Genomic DNA, 16675 nt, shown 5'->3' on the forward strand with positions numbered 1-16675 from the left:
GTGTTCAGTGCGCGGCGCATTAAAAATTGGTGGGGAGGCGAACGGGCGAACTGCCTCGTCGGCGCGGCGCGGGCACCCGAAACGGTTCGGCGTCGGCGGCGACGACGGCGGCGACGGCGGCGGTGGAAGCGCTCAAGCCCCTACCCAAAAAATTTCCCCGAGAACAATAATTGATATATCGGTGGCGGGCGCAGCGGACGGGTTGCGTGCGTGTGCGAGAGCGCGCGTATTGTGGGGGGGGGGAGCCCGACTGTGGCGGCGGCGGCGGCGGCCGGTTCGCCTGCGAGAGAGAGGTCGTTCGGCGTTCCGCTCGCCGGGCGGCGTTTCGTCATTGGCAGCGGTGGCGGAAGGGGAATTCGGCTCGACCGGGGGGGGGAGCTAGCGAGTGGGGCCAGCCGGTGCGGGGAGGCGACGGCGAAAAAAAAAACCGTATAAATATATATATTTATATTATTATAAAAACGTACGCGAGCGCTCTGCCACACGAAAATAAAACCCGTCGGCGGCGCGGGGCTGTTGTAATACTGTACCTGCTATAACGTGCGTTGTCGGGCTTCTATTTTTGTGTTTTCCGTGCGGTGGTTCGGTCGCCGCCACCATAATATCAATAACATCATCATTACGAATATTATGATATTATTATTATATCATAATGTTACCCATCATTATCGCGTTCGACGATGATATTATTATTACGATTATAATTGGTTGTCATTAAAATAATTTTGTTATTATTTTATAACACGACGATCGTGTTTTATTACATAACACTATAACCATTCGTGGGGGGGATCAACTACAGCTTTTCGTGGTTAACACGCGCGTTGTTGTAAAATCAAATGGGGGTACCCACCCATATGACATAATATAATACCTAATGCGCCGCGATATGGTCCGTCAAACTCGGGTCGCGAAATGAAAAAATTTAATAGAAATTCCCGGGGCCGAGGACGACAACACCGACGAGGGCACCCGAACGGCGACCGTAGAACTCGGCGCGTACGTAATAATAATAATAATAATAATATGCTTTATGCATTTATGCCTATACACGGCGGCGACCGTACACCGGTGTCCCCCCCCCTGCACCCCGCCCAAACAAGTGGCTTAAATTTATTATGTTTTTATCCGAATAAGTGTGACGCGAGCGCGCCCGAGGGGGGAACTGCCGCCACCGCAGCGCGTAGAGAGTTGTTGACCGTCGTCGCCGTCGCGCCGTTTTGACACGGCACGAAAATATACCTATACGGACAAACGTAGTAAAATATTGAAAAATAAAATAAAATCCCGATTATCGATGCCCTCCTTCAATTCCTACCTTGCTGCAGCAGTTACCCACCGTCGTCACAATAATATTATTATTTTGTTTTCATGTAACGCGACAGACAGGTAGATCACTCGTGTCGATACAGTTATACAGTTTGTCTTACTACTTTATTTATTTATTGTACATAAAGTATACAATGTGTTCTATAATAATATGGAAACGGGTATAGATACAATATGATGGTGTTCATATTTATACTTGTGAGCCGGGCCGGATGTAGGGGAGAGTAAAACGGGCTACGGTGCAGCCGGTGTAGGAGTGCCTTTACATTTAGGGCCCGCTCAGACAATTATTGTCTGACAATATATACATATATTTTATTTAAATGTATACACAATATATACATAGCATGGAACTTAAATTATTGAAATTAAATTTTTATCAAAAAAATAATAGAAGATTTTGTTTTTTACGAATTTATGTATTTAACGTAGGTAAATTCAAGTAATGTTATGGAATATGGACGTGAAAAAAAGTTATTATGTCTCGTCCGCTGAGAAAAAAAAAATAAAAAGAGTTCCAGGCCTTTAGTTGTACGTATCATTATACGTATTCGGGATGAGGCCATGAGGGATTATTTATTTAACCATTTACAGCTCTTACTATCAAATGCATGTATCACTGCAATATCAATTGAAATAAAATTACAATAATATTATGATACTACCTATATAAAAAGAAAGAACAGTGTATAAATTTCTTTTCCCCATAATAAGGATACAATAACTATGTTTTTTATAATTATATATATATATATACGAATATACGTATTATAATTGGTGTATTTTTTCCAAATAATTTTAGTAGATACGTACCCTTTTATTTTAAGCATTAATTCCTGCCGGCTACCCTAATACGCGTAATCGATAATCGTGTAGGTAAATCTAAAAAAAATCATCGCAGAGTAGACCACTTAGTCTATCTATCCTGACTACCCTGTAATAATACTTAAACCGGATTCCCACTGTAACATGCCATATAGAGTTGAATACAGCCGTACTAGGTAACATGTTACCGTTTGCCGACATGTTTTTACTTGTATTCAAAATGCAGAACATGGTGTAGTAGAAACCCGACTTAATGCTACACCAGGCACATCAAACACGCGGTCCTCGGCAATATTTTTTGTGGCCCACAGCGTTTATTGGAAAATTAAGCAAATATAATAAATAATAATTTGATTTTTTTATTTATAAATTTAAATAATACGCCTAAATAATTAAAAATACTTATAAATAATTTAATAAGACTAATTTGGTTTTAACTATACTGTGGTACCTATATATATACTATTAGGCAAGTAGTTTATTTATAAATAATGTATACTAATATAGCTTTTTATCTTAAAGTTTTTTTTTTTTGCTACACGTATAATATTTTATTTTATACTTTTGACCAAGTTGATACTTTGAGCTAGATATGCTTGTACTACACTGTGTCGTATGAGTATGTATATTGTGAACTCCTTCCACTATATTTTTAATATTGCACTGGACTAATTATTATAAGTAGATGTAGAGCTCAATTTTGCATTAATTACAAGTAGATTACTTCTTACTTCATACATTCTATCGAGTTGAATTCAGCATATTCAATATTAAGTAAGAAAATGACGGTGTAGTATATACGTTACAAAATTTCCCTAATGGAAATAGGAAACCGGCCTAAGATTATATTTATATTTCAAACCTATGAGTGGGAAATAAGATGTGACTCCGATGTTTGGGGGTTTCTGAAATCGAAAATCGAATTCTGACGACGCTTGAGCGGCTGCACGGAATCAATATATAAACACGTCGACGACACGATAAAACACGAAAATCACAGTAGGAACTAGGAAGCGTATAGAAAGCAGGAACAACAAGCTTTTGACTGCGACTGCGCAGTGTTGTTTGAAATCGATGTGAGTTGATATTTGATGATCATGTTTATTTTACGTCATCCCGTGTTTTTATTGTTTGTATTTAATATACAATATTGAATAACGTTTAGTGATAACAGTCACATCGAAATACAGTTGTAAATTGTCTATATTACCTATTATTTATTAGGTATATTATAAAAATTCGGCAAACTACACCTCACAGATGTTGTCATGCGCGACGATCGAACGTCTCGATGGATACGGGAAAAAAGTCCTGTGGAAGATTTTCTTCTTAATGTACCGATGTACCCTATGTCCTTTACATACAATGGCGTAGGTATACATGGGGAAAATATCTTATTTCGGCATATGCCTCTTTACCTATTAACCATACCCTATGTGTATATTATATCAAATACTTTAATGTTTATTTAGCCCATACCCATTGTCTATATTTTCTTTAATCTTTAGTATTTGCATTTATATTATAAGTATAATTAGTATAAGATGTAACTGATAAAGTGATTACAATATAACATAATATAATGTACTTATCGATCTCCAACCTGTCCCTAAATTATCTTGAATCACGCAGATAATCAAATTTTTCTTGATTATTTCAATAAACATGTTTAGAATAAGAGATTTTTCTCAAGATTTGTCTGATCAATTTAATATTCAAAGTCAGGTACCTATTATGGATGTATTGTAATATTGTTCTAATAATATGTCTGTAAAAGTAATATACTCCCGCAGAGATTTACTATCAAATTTTTTTTTTGTTATTCTTACCTTAATTTTTGATTAACATAAGTATGATATACCTATATATATACACTTTTAACGAAAAACAATAATAATATATTAAATTTGAAAAATTTTATACTTAACTACTGTAGCTCTGTTAATATATTATTTTCCAAGTTCATTTCATTTCATCCAAGTTGCATTTTTTCTAATTTCTGATTTACTAGGTACTTCAAAATGAGTTAGAAAGAAAATTAAAAACTGTAATATAGAAAGAAAAATCAAATTAATCAAATACCAGCAACTACATTATATTAATTATGATCTATTCCTCTAATAAACTTTTATATATTTATTAAAATACTGTTGATATTATGCGCGTCATTCATTTGAACAAATGACCCAAAATTTACCCGAGTAGAGAAAAAATATTATTCTGGTGGAAAAGTAACCGATTATTTGGGAAAATTTATAAATTAATCAATAATATTGTTAGAAAAAAAATGTATGTAACTATTTAACTAATTAAACCACCTACAGTAAATCCAAAAAAATTAGATTTCTCCTTGGTGGCAGAGACCTTTATTCGGACATCCCTTGTCTCTAGCGGCATATAAGAAAGTCATTGCGCATCATTATCACAAATACGTGTTAGTTGCTACGTGACCATATAATGAAATTCGCCCCTTTCATCATCAGTGATGAAGATTTATATTAGGGGTTACTGTTATCTGCACGTGACAACCTGACCACTATTTATTTATTATTTTTGAGCTGTTATATGATATGTGAACATGTATCCAGCGGTGTACTTAGGGGGTATCCTGAGGGTTAAGCCCCTCAATTTTTATCTATTTCTATTAATTACTGAGGTATCACAAAATATTATTGATGAATGACGAAATATTTTAAAACTGCTTTGAAAATTGAATAATAATAATAATTTCTTTATTTACGGAAATAAATTCAGATTAGATGCATAAAATGAAATATACTATCAGTATATGTATAATGTATATATCTATACATATCTAACAATTAATATTAAATTAGTGAGGAATATAATAAAAAAAGATAGTTAAGAATTATAATTATTAAATAACTATGTAAATTAAAATAAATAAATATTAGATTATGAATAACATAATTAACTATTATGAATACAATAGAGCAATAAACATAGGCCGGAGAAAAAGAAAGAGGGAATAATACGATAAAAGATAACATAAAAGTAATAATAATGTATTGTTTTCTTTGGAAAATACTAGCTAAATGGATAAGTCATGTTATCAATCAATCGGAAGAATCGCATAAAAGTAATTAAGTACTGAACGAGTTGGCAATAAAAAAAAGACGCCTAACTTTAATATTGTGAGATTGAAGTTTTTAAATTTAAGTATTTTATTTTTTATTTTAATATAATATATCAATAACAATATTTATTATTATTTATTAACGTCAATTCGGCAAATATACGAGTAATATAAAATCCAATAAACTGATCGGTAAATTTAAGTGTTATTAGTTTTAATTTATTCAATCAAATTATTTATACTTTATTCCTATCATAGTTATAATCAAAAATTGAGTAGCAATCCTAAGATTATTTTACAAGGAAATTACCACTTATAAGGTGTATGAATATCTGCAGGTATGAATTCGTGATGATGTTATGATAATATTTGTAGAGAAAAAGTATTACCAGGAGTCAAAAAACCTCCGAAAAAAGCCCAAAATACGCCACGTTATGCTGTATACCTATCATTACAGTTTGTAAGTCAAATTGACCATTACAAGTTTGGCTTGGTGAACTAGCTTCAAGGTCTAAACCCAATGGCCGATATAGTATTATACGGATTACGGTTTTATCTTTACTAACTGATGAAATTATCGTGGTTATCCATTCACGATTGTACATTTGTACCGTATAAACAATGTAGACCGTGGTCGAGGTGACTGCCTTCTATATAGTTTACGTGATTCGTGATCTGGCAACCGTGAATTTTTTTTCGTCGATGCAGGTCTTAAAGAAAAACGGCGGTGGGGTCGCCGACTGGTTTTCTTCGCGTTCAATGTGTTATTTAAACCTCAGTAATTCATTTAAAACTGACCAACGAAAAATATTATAATATTAGGTATTTTATGTAAACACACGTGACCGAGTAAACGTTATAATTTTCAAATCATCTGTGGAAAATGCAGTTGTCGTTCTTTTTTTCTCATTCCACCGTGCCTTTCGATTTGTTTTTACGTCATTGTTTGCAAATGCGTAAAGTATTGTGCATTGCGACGATATCTCCACGAAATGAGTAGGTTAGATTTGCATAGATTTCTTCGTGACGGAGAGAATTTTTCTATTTATTCATCTGGTTATTAAACGCACCGACCAATCGTGTAACGACTAACGACGAATGGCTAAACACCGTAATGATTTTATGAGTATTATATGATCGTGTTCTCTCATAATAAGATGTTGACATTTAGCAAAGGATGAAAAGGGGGTGGATAAATAAAATATCATCTAGGTATAAATAAGGTCTGTGTACGGAAAAACCACTAACGGCGCCATTCAAAAATCGTTTGAAATTTTCGATTTTTTTTTTTTGTAAGAAAACTGTGAGGCAAACATTTGAAAAACCAATATGAACTGCATATTATTACTATTATTCTGGACCAAAATACACTGTATAACGTATATAGTTGTGACGAAACTTTTCTGTACGTTCATTTCGTTTTAACTAAAAATAAATAACTTGTGATTCTACGACTCACATTTTGTCTACGTATATGGTTTTCATAATATCAATAAATTATTTACAGGCACAGGCATTTTATTAGTAATTAATATATTTTGTTTTTAAATAAACATTTTTTTTTAAACGTTATATTGACTTATAACCGAACATTCTTTTGTTTAAAAATTTGTGTACGATAAACTCAGAGGTCTAATATGTAGATTTGAGGAGGCCCATTAAGCGGTTCCTGGCACCCACTAAATATACGTAAAGTAGTTACGACGGTGATTTCAATGTGCTTGAGGCTCGATAATCGTTTTGTGAGAGATTTTGTGGGAGACGAATGTAATATTATTATTATGGTCATTGTTAGAGCGTCGAGAGTCACAACAACTTTTAGGTTTCGAATTTAATTCAAATGACGCCGCAGTAAATGAAGTCAAGTCCCGTTGTGTTTGCAAATTGTATTTGTATAAACTCATTAGTGTGATGATAATGATAATCATTATTATAATAATACAAGCAGAGGAGGTGATACGGATGAAGATGAGGTTATAATGTTATGCGTATCATGTGTTCGCTGTATACCTAGTATACGATTACAACTATTAAAATTATTATTATACGTCCTACATTTATCCGAACTAATGTGTGACAACTTGTATGCGTCCATATTCCATTACGAAGTCAGAACTCTGATACCTATCTGCTAATCAATTTAAAATATAATAATATAGGCTGTACCTACCTTTTCGATAATTATAAAATGTTTGTGCAGTTACTATAGATGTAACCTATATATTTCTAATTTATTAGCAGATATATATACTTTCCGAGTTCCTATATCATATTCGATGAAATAGCCGCATAAAGGTTGTCGACTGTCGTACATATAAGTTTGTAACGGAACGGAATCGATATTTTTCAATTTGTATGGAAACCAATATTTTATTCGTTCACTATCCAAACAATTCGTAATCACATGATCAAAATTAAAACATTTGATTGGACGTTAAGTTTCTATTTAGTTATTACAGGTATTATGTTTTTTTGTATACTTCAGTGTTTTAATTTAAAAATAAAATATAAGCGTATTCCAATAATAATGAATGAGAGCTGAGGAAAATTATGTTATGAATATCTACATACGTGTTATACCTACTGCATACTCGAAATAAAACAAATATTTTGGTGGGGATATACTATGCCTCCAAATTCTCCCACCACCAATAAATATTAAGTAATTATATTCATCGGTAATCATACAATATATTGTTGTGTCTTGGGTATTGCTGCAGTATTATCTTATATACCTTTGTTGTTGTATGAATCCGTATTTTTATGTGAAACCGTATGATACACATGTTCTACAATTTAAAAAAAAAACACAGGTAGGTAGGTGCTATTTATTTAAATTTTATAATTTTTCGCGGACTGAACTCATGCCCGACATTACATTACATAATATGTAATTATGTATCGGTCTTTATAAAATGTATGAAACATTGTAAAACATAAATTTGTTTGTTGCGTGTGATATAAATTCATTAAATATAGGGACTTATGTAATCATTGTTATTATTATTGTTGTTTTTTGGAAAAATAATATAATATTATATTATAGTGTATGATTATTTGTTATGTTTCTGTTGGCTCGCTGAAACATTGCATAACTTTGAGTATTTAAATGTATTATAAGTATACTTACAAATTTTAACAACTATATATAGTGATTCATAATATTATTATATGCCAATTATATCGGTATACTAGTATAAAAGGACAAGAGGTATCCTGGGGCCTCGATGTCTTGCGTTTCATACCATGGCTATTAAACATTCGTTAAAAAATAATTGAAAATAAATTTCATTCGGTATGTATACATTGTAAGTAACATATAGTAACGCATTTTAAATTGTGTTTAATTTCATTGGTCTTGGTACTTCAGTAGTACCTACTTATATCGTATATAATATTAACTGAAATAATAATGTTTTTAGTACAAATTCATGTATTATAAAAATTGATATATATTGTTCTAATTGCAGTTGAAGTAAGTTAGAATTAACTCAGATTGATATACAATTGCAAACTTTTATAGTTTATGCCTATATATAATATTACTGCATTATTCAACAGGTGTACAGGAATAACGCTGTTAAGTTCAATTTGCATGGCAGACTATATTGATGACTACTCGTTATAATAGTGAGTTATTGTCACATATAATATAAATTTATAACACCCTTTACTTTACGTTCAGTCGGTATATTGATTCGTAAAGTCGTTTCTCTAGCAAGATTTTTACTTTTAACAAAAATATTGTAACAATAAGCAATTTATTGTTTTACACACTGTATGTCTATATATATTAGATACATATAAATAACGACAATAGCGTCGACTTGAACAATTTTAATGTCCAAAGTTATAAAGCTTCTTTTATGGTTTCATTACGTCATAGTCGCCAGACTTCAAAAAATGAAATTATTTTATAATAATTATATATGTGACAGGTTGTTTCATATTATACTGTATAACTCTCAAAGTATCAAATATAAAAACAATTATCGAGTTCTAAATGTGTATATAACTTCTACACGTGAACATGATGATGGCATAATTATAATTTTTAGAATTTCTACCATTCAATTATTGGAATTGACATATTTGACATTGCACAGGTTTATACCTAGGAATAAGTCGAAAACACGCTACTTTTGGCAAACTAACTTAAAACTATTTAAAACTTATACAAGTTAAAATATAGTGATAACTATTATTTTATTCTTGTCTTCAGAGTTTAGACGATCCGTTAATTATAGATTTATTAAAAAGAAAAAAAAATATTTTTAAAACAATACATGATGTCAACTTTTTCCTTTTTTCTGCAAAAAAAGAAATCTTAATTTTTACGTATTCCTTTTTAACTAGCACACCGTCCATAAATAATGATATAATTGCGTTTCTTATAGTGGTAAAATTCTTTATATGCCACACGCCTGCATATATTAATATTTTTCTTTTTTATTATATTTACTTTCAGAGTTATTATAATTTAAAATTGTAATAAAGACTTACCGAATAAAAGCATTATTTGGCATTTTACGATATAGATATCTAAGTATATAAAATATAACTATTGTTAAAATCAATGTAATAGGTAATGAAATGTCGTAATGCAGTGGTTATGATAATAAGTATAATATAGGTAGTAGATATTATAAAAAGTACGCTTATAATATTACTTATAATTTGTCACAATAAATGTATAAAATTAATTTATCCCTAAATCTCTGATAATATTAATAATCTTATAAAATAAAATGTAAAAAACTATTAAATAATAAGTAACCGCTGTTACATTGAGTTGTCATTGAGTAAATAGTGTGTAAATGTAATAGATGTATTAAACTTAAATTTAATAATAATCATTGTAACAACGAGAAACGATTCTGTAAAAGAAAACAGCCTAATTTTTTAGTAATCCTGGTTACAAATTAATTATTTATAATAATAAATTAATAATATATCTATTTATCTATATATATATATTATTGTTATTTTATAACATTTTTTTTGTATTTACTGATTATTTTAAAAAGTATTTAAGATTTTAATTTTCATCTCCTATAAATACCAACTAGAGAGGTTTCTACGGAAGTCTCCCTTGTTAAAAAGTTTTTCTACTAGAAAATGTGTCATCGGACTTAAAAAAAACACACACATCATCGTAAAATCAATAGATTCTCCGCTTCACTCAAAATATATACAGTACACACACGTAAAGAGATATACTATTACAACAATAAAGTTTTATAATCGCATAAACAATCACTAAACATTTGATAAATCAGTATTAATGGTTTCTTAAATATAGTTTAATGATCCATTATCGATCTATTTAATGTTAGTGAACCATTAATTAATTTTTAGTCAATTATAGTATAATATATTAGCTAAACGCATCGTCTTTCTGCACAAGTAGGTATATTAAACGTTTAATATTTTTTCCGTTTTATTTTTCTCATTTAAATTATGTAATATATTGAATGATTTCTTTCAAATGTTATCGATTTTCAAAATTATATATCTAAACTTACTAATAAGAGTTTGAATGTGACAAATTTTCACAATTTAATTTTTAATGTTTTATTTTTAACAACCGTAGTCGAGAATCGAAATCCAACGAGCTTTATAAAAATTTTTCGTTTATTGTTAGTTTTTCCTGTAGAATTTTTTTTAAAGCAAAAACTCATGGTTTTTATTATTTTGTCTAACATTGCCAATGACATGTGTGCAACCACAACGCATGCATAGGTATTCCTGCTACCTAAGTCTAACAAAACTTACGTATTCAAAAACAAAGTAGAAAATTCATCATAATTAAGATTAATTGCAGTCTAGTAGAGTTTTTAAATAGGTATATAATTTATATGTGACGGATTGAGAATGCAGTTGGCTTAATTTCAAAATTATTTAGATATTCAAATATAGCTCGTAATTTTATAATTTATTTAAATAAAAATCGTTATTTTCAATTTACAAATCCTTCAGTATATAATAATATTATGAATAGGTATTATTATTATATATTATTATTGTGCGATATACGCGCGTTAATTTATACAAACGGTGGCAGCAATTAGCTGAATAAACAACTAATCTCTCCTGGAAAATTTCTCGAACTGAATATTTAAATTATTATAAAATCAAGTCGTTAACTAAATAAAATTATTTACGAAATCTATTATATATCGGCATATTTTAACTTCGATAAATATCAAAGTATAAAATTATAATTTATAACTATAAAAAACTGTAATTTTTAACATTTAAAATAGAAGTAATTTACGTATTTTATTTAATTGTATAATAATAGCTAGCTAAGTACTTTAATAGATTAGGTTAGGTAACTATAATTTTAAAGTTAATGGTAATTATCGGTATTCCATCTAATGAATATAAAAATATAGTGTACATCTATAGGTAAAATATAAAATAGTAAAAACTCGCATGTAAGTACTATTATAAACTTTTTATATTCATATTTTTTAAAACATGCACTTTTGGGTTAATTTCAAGTTATTAATTTTATTCCTAAATTTATCACACATATCACATTACTGTTGCATTGTATAATAATCGATACAGATGTTTAAAACAAAAAAGTTACATCAACTATATTTTAAGAATCGAGTATTATTATTTCAACTTGAGTTATATAACGTTGTATTTTGTACAGGTTATTAGTATTTATTATAATTAAATGTTAAAGTAATATGAAGTGTAAGGTTTTTTCTTTGAAAAATTATTATTTAAATATTGTATCACTATACACCATTAACACCGATAAGCAGCGGTGAGTACCTATTATCAAATTAATTATTAACTATACATTATGATTTGCCAAGTAAATACTAAATTGATTGTGTTCTCTAACAAATGTATAATAAATAATATCGTTGATTGATGTAAATAAAATAATATAATTTTTCAACACAAATATAATAGTTTTATTAATCTTTCTGCCGTATGATGTACTGATATATCCGTATAAAATAGTACAATGAGTTTAAATTATATTATTGAGCAGTATAATGTTACCTACTATATGTTTTTGATGTTTTCAAATGTAGTAAGAACAAATTTAAGTAACCTTGTATTAAATGTTCAAGCTTTTAGAATCTTGAATCAAAAAATTAAATATACTCAATAGAGTAATGTCTATAAATTTAACATAAAGAGTCAAAATATTTAAAAAATTAAATATGTATTTATGTGCATAAAGTATAAATACTGGAATTTTCTTGTTATTTTAGTCCCTCCACGCATACAAAAAAGTACATTATAATGCGAATTTATTAATACCACTAGCTACCTTCAAAGTTGGAGATTAAAGCATATTATCTACTCCAAAACATAACGATAACAAATAACAAATCACACACAAAAATAAAATTATTAAAAAACAAAGAAAAGTTAGTTATTATAAAGCCAACATATATTCATTGTTTTACTTTAAACGTTAAAAATCCAAATTCAACAAAAAATGAGTGAATTTGAATGTTAGTGAATAGTTATTAAAAATTGAAGCCTATACCATATTTAAAAAAATGTAACTTACTTGTAAAATTAAAATTAAATTATAAACTACCTATAATACCATAACTATCAATAACTAAAAGCCCTGGTATCATGTTAGTAAATATCATTGATGTTGATATAATACCGTCTTTCTTATAAAATCATACAATATTTTATATTATATTATTCCATATAATATAGATTAAATATTATAGACCATGTATCTAGGTAATATTATTTTTAATTGTATATTTAATATTATGTATTTAAAATATATTATATTATTATCAAATATAGATACATGATCAAATATTATATTAATCGAGTTACATTTTGAATTCTAAGTGTTGACAAAAAACATTATTGGTTTGGTGGTAGGTTGTATACCATATCTACGTTTTATCTTTTAAATTTTAATGTATTTTCATGACTGAGAATAATTTTTCCGATAAAAAAATGGTGATTTCAGGATATATACCAGAGATGCCGAACTTTTTCGGATAAATTGATTTAAGTGCTAATCTGTTGTAATCAAAGTTTTAAAATAATTAAAATGTCAATCATATGATTCATTATTCATAATTATTAGTAATAATAGTACTATCTACAAACAGTTTTTACTCTGGGTGATGGAAGTTATAAATATGAAAATTCAGTACAATTTCTTAATAACAAAGCAGCACTAGCTTTGTCGAACACAATTTGTTATTATTCAGTTTTGATTTGAAATAATTCGATATGGAAAATAAACTTTCATATTATACATAATTTGTTGACAAGAATATTGAGTTTATTTGAAATGACCCAATTTTTTTAAAGTACAAAAATTATATATGATAAAGTTAATTTTAAACTTTTATAATTGATTACTGTACTTTTTAAAAATAATAAAATATGTACTTCACACCATTTTTTATTTAATAAAATGCATGATTTAACAACGAAATATAAAAATATTATCGCTAACCGTTAACATTTGACCAATGTGCTACCTTTCGTATACGTACCAAAACGTTATATAGGTACCTTTGAACATATCTTTGTGGGATATATATATTCCTATACTTTGGAGTGGTAAAAATAAAAAATTACCGTACAATTATACTTACAGAAAAATATAAATAAATAAATAAATAAATAAAAAATAAAAAAAAATTTTTATAAAAATATAATTTATATATAAATTCAAATATTAAATACGCCTACGTATTTCAATTATTTCATTTGATTTAAAATAAAAATAATATAATTAACCAAATATTAATAAATAAACCATAAATATCTACAACAGATTTATAGCCATGGATCAATAATAAAAATTCAGATAACAAAATACTGAAATCTAAATCTTTAATCAATTTAAAATTATTCTAGTTAAATTTTTATTGCAAACTCAAAAATAATAGTGTCATTCTGTTAACAATTTCGTTCAATTGTATAATAATGAGTTCACCGCAAGGATTCCGTTTATTTATTTTTTTGTAATTCTATCGTTTTCCTCGAAATCGTTGCGAAATTTTCAATCCCAGCGAACTTGCGGAAACCCCACGTGCATCTGTGTCTAATCGATACGGAAAACTTTTGTGGCGCTTTCACTATATATGTAAAGGCGGTATGTACCCCAAAAAGTGTTTTCCGAAAAAGCAACCTTCAACATCATTTTAAAATCAATAAAATTATAGTATACCCACGACCACCGCCCGTTATTTGTAACGCGCGTTGGTGGTTTTAAGTTTATTCGAATCGAACTAGTCTGCTATATATACTTATATAATATTATATAAGTGCATATTATGTAACGTCCTGTCTAGGAGCGTATTGAGAGTCCATTTAGAACAAAACAATAATTTTTTTTCTATTTGACCTATCTGGGTTGCAGCTATTTTTTCAATTAAACTATTTGTATTAACATTAGCTACCAATACAACAATAATGTTTACTGAGGTTATAAATAGACCACTAGGAAGACACAAAGAAGTTATTTATTACACAAGAATGATAGGAATTACGAGGAAAAAGAATAAAAAATATTTAGATATCATTTAATTCAACAGATATAGGAAAAAAATTCATTTGATACATCATTTACAAAGAGTAGAAACCTAAAACCAAAATTTCCTGTTCAATTTTAATAATTATTATAATAATATTATTGCTACACAAAATTTTTCCAATGACAGTTATTTTGTAGATTTTATGATGGCTAGAAAGAGGCTGCATCACATATCATATTATGAAGCACGCGCGTTACTTTGTTCTCTAGGCTAGATATATAGACAAATATTACTATGTTATTGACATAATTGTTAAACACAAATTATACAAGATTTTTGATACCATTTACTCTTTATGTTATATTTATTTAACCAAAACCAGGGTTAAAGATATTAGATTATATGGAAAATCGTGAAAAATTACGTGTGCTTAAATTGCTGCAAGCGAAACCTTAATATCGTATATGATATAATAACTAATAACTAGCTAGGTATATTTATTATAGTTTATAAACTGCATTACTATGCTATAGCATATATTAATATATATATATATATATTGATTTTAAATGAGTTTACACCATACGCGCAATGTAATTGTACATTGTAAAATATTAATAAAAATAATATTTATACGATAAGAATCAATTAATTTATGGTTATTAAAATAATATAACGGTGTTTGTTGTGTAATACTGAAGTTGTTACTCGTTTTAGTGACCACGAAAATCGCTCATAGTGGTTATAATATTATGGTCAGCGTTTCATAAAAAAAAAAAACGCGTTACTATTACATATTACATAATTACAATAAAATATAAATTGTTTTAAAACCACCAAACTAATATTATTATGTTAAGTTAAATATAATATATTATATACACATAGAGTTGTTGCCCGTTAGACGCAAAAACGCATAAAATATAGTTGGATTGACAATAGAGAAGACACCGGCGAAATCAAAAGTGATCGATCTAATTTTTTTTTTCAAAAATAAATGTATTCTATTTTCTGTAAAAAAAAACACAACAAAAATGGTAAAAATAATTATCTTAATAATTGTGCAGGTATATTATTATTATTATTGAGTGTTAATAAAAAAAAAAATAAAAATGTATAATAATTTACTTATTATCATACTAGGTATATTATACTTGTATAGTAAAGTACATTGGAAAAAAAATTAACCACTTACGTCTAATAAAGTGAAAATAAGTTTAAATATTTTATTAATCGATTATAAATTAACCAATGTGCACATATTTATCATATTATCGATTTACGGTACTTAAATACATATAAATTATATTTACGGTTAACAATATCATAACTAAATGTTATTAGACGTAGAACGTCGTTTATTAAAAAAAAACAATAAGTATGCCTATAATGTCATGTTTACGATGATGGTAGGTATATCATTTACATTGTAAAACATCACAGACTAATTAGATATGTGTATAATAATAATAATAATAAATCGTAAACGCTATTGTAACACGTGTGTATAATTTTGTGACTACTGACTAGCATATAAAATATATATTATTCAACGCCATCGATGGCAATACACGCACAATTATAATAATAATTACAATAATTACAGTTATTATTATTACCACTGTATAATATAATATTATAATATTATTATACAATATAAACTGATATAACTGATTCGCGTTACACAAATAAACTATGGTTGGTCAAACTCTTTGGCCGACGGTCATCGTATATGTATAATCATACAATTAATAATAATAATTAGATTTTTTTAGTACAGAAAACGAAGATTTTTTCCAACATCAAAAACACCAGTGGTAAATTATCATGCAGTAGACAATCATTAAGGACGTAAAAAATGGACATAATATACAGTGATCGAAGGCAGCGAGGGTGGTAAACGAGCGATGCTGACATTTTA

The 16675-nt window shown here is 28.5% G+C and overlaps 1 long non-coding RNA gene across 1 annotated transcript; it reads left to right on the forward strand.

Moving 5' to 3' along the window:
- Window positions 1-7957: 7957 nt before the first annotated feature.
- On the forward strand, window positions 7958-16665 carry LOC113551930. The gene is made up of 3 exons (XR_003405148.1): window positions 7958-8064; window positions 8813-8881; window positions 16530-16665. It is a non-coding gene; the product is annotated as an uncharacterized LOC113551930 (long non-coding RNA).
- The last annotated feature ends 10 nt before the right edge of the window (window positions 16666-16675 follow it).

Source organism: Rhopalosiphum maidis, chromosome 2, assembly GCF_003676215.2.
Source record: "Rhopalosiphum maidis isolate BTI-1 chromosome 2, ASM367621v3, whole genome shotgun sequence".
NCBI classification, from domain to species: domain Eukaryota; kingdom Metazoa; phylum Arthropoda; class Insecta; order Hemiptera; family Aphididae; genus Rhopalosiphum; species Rhopalosiphum maidis.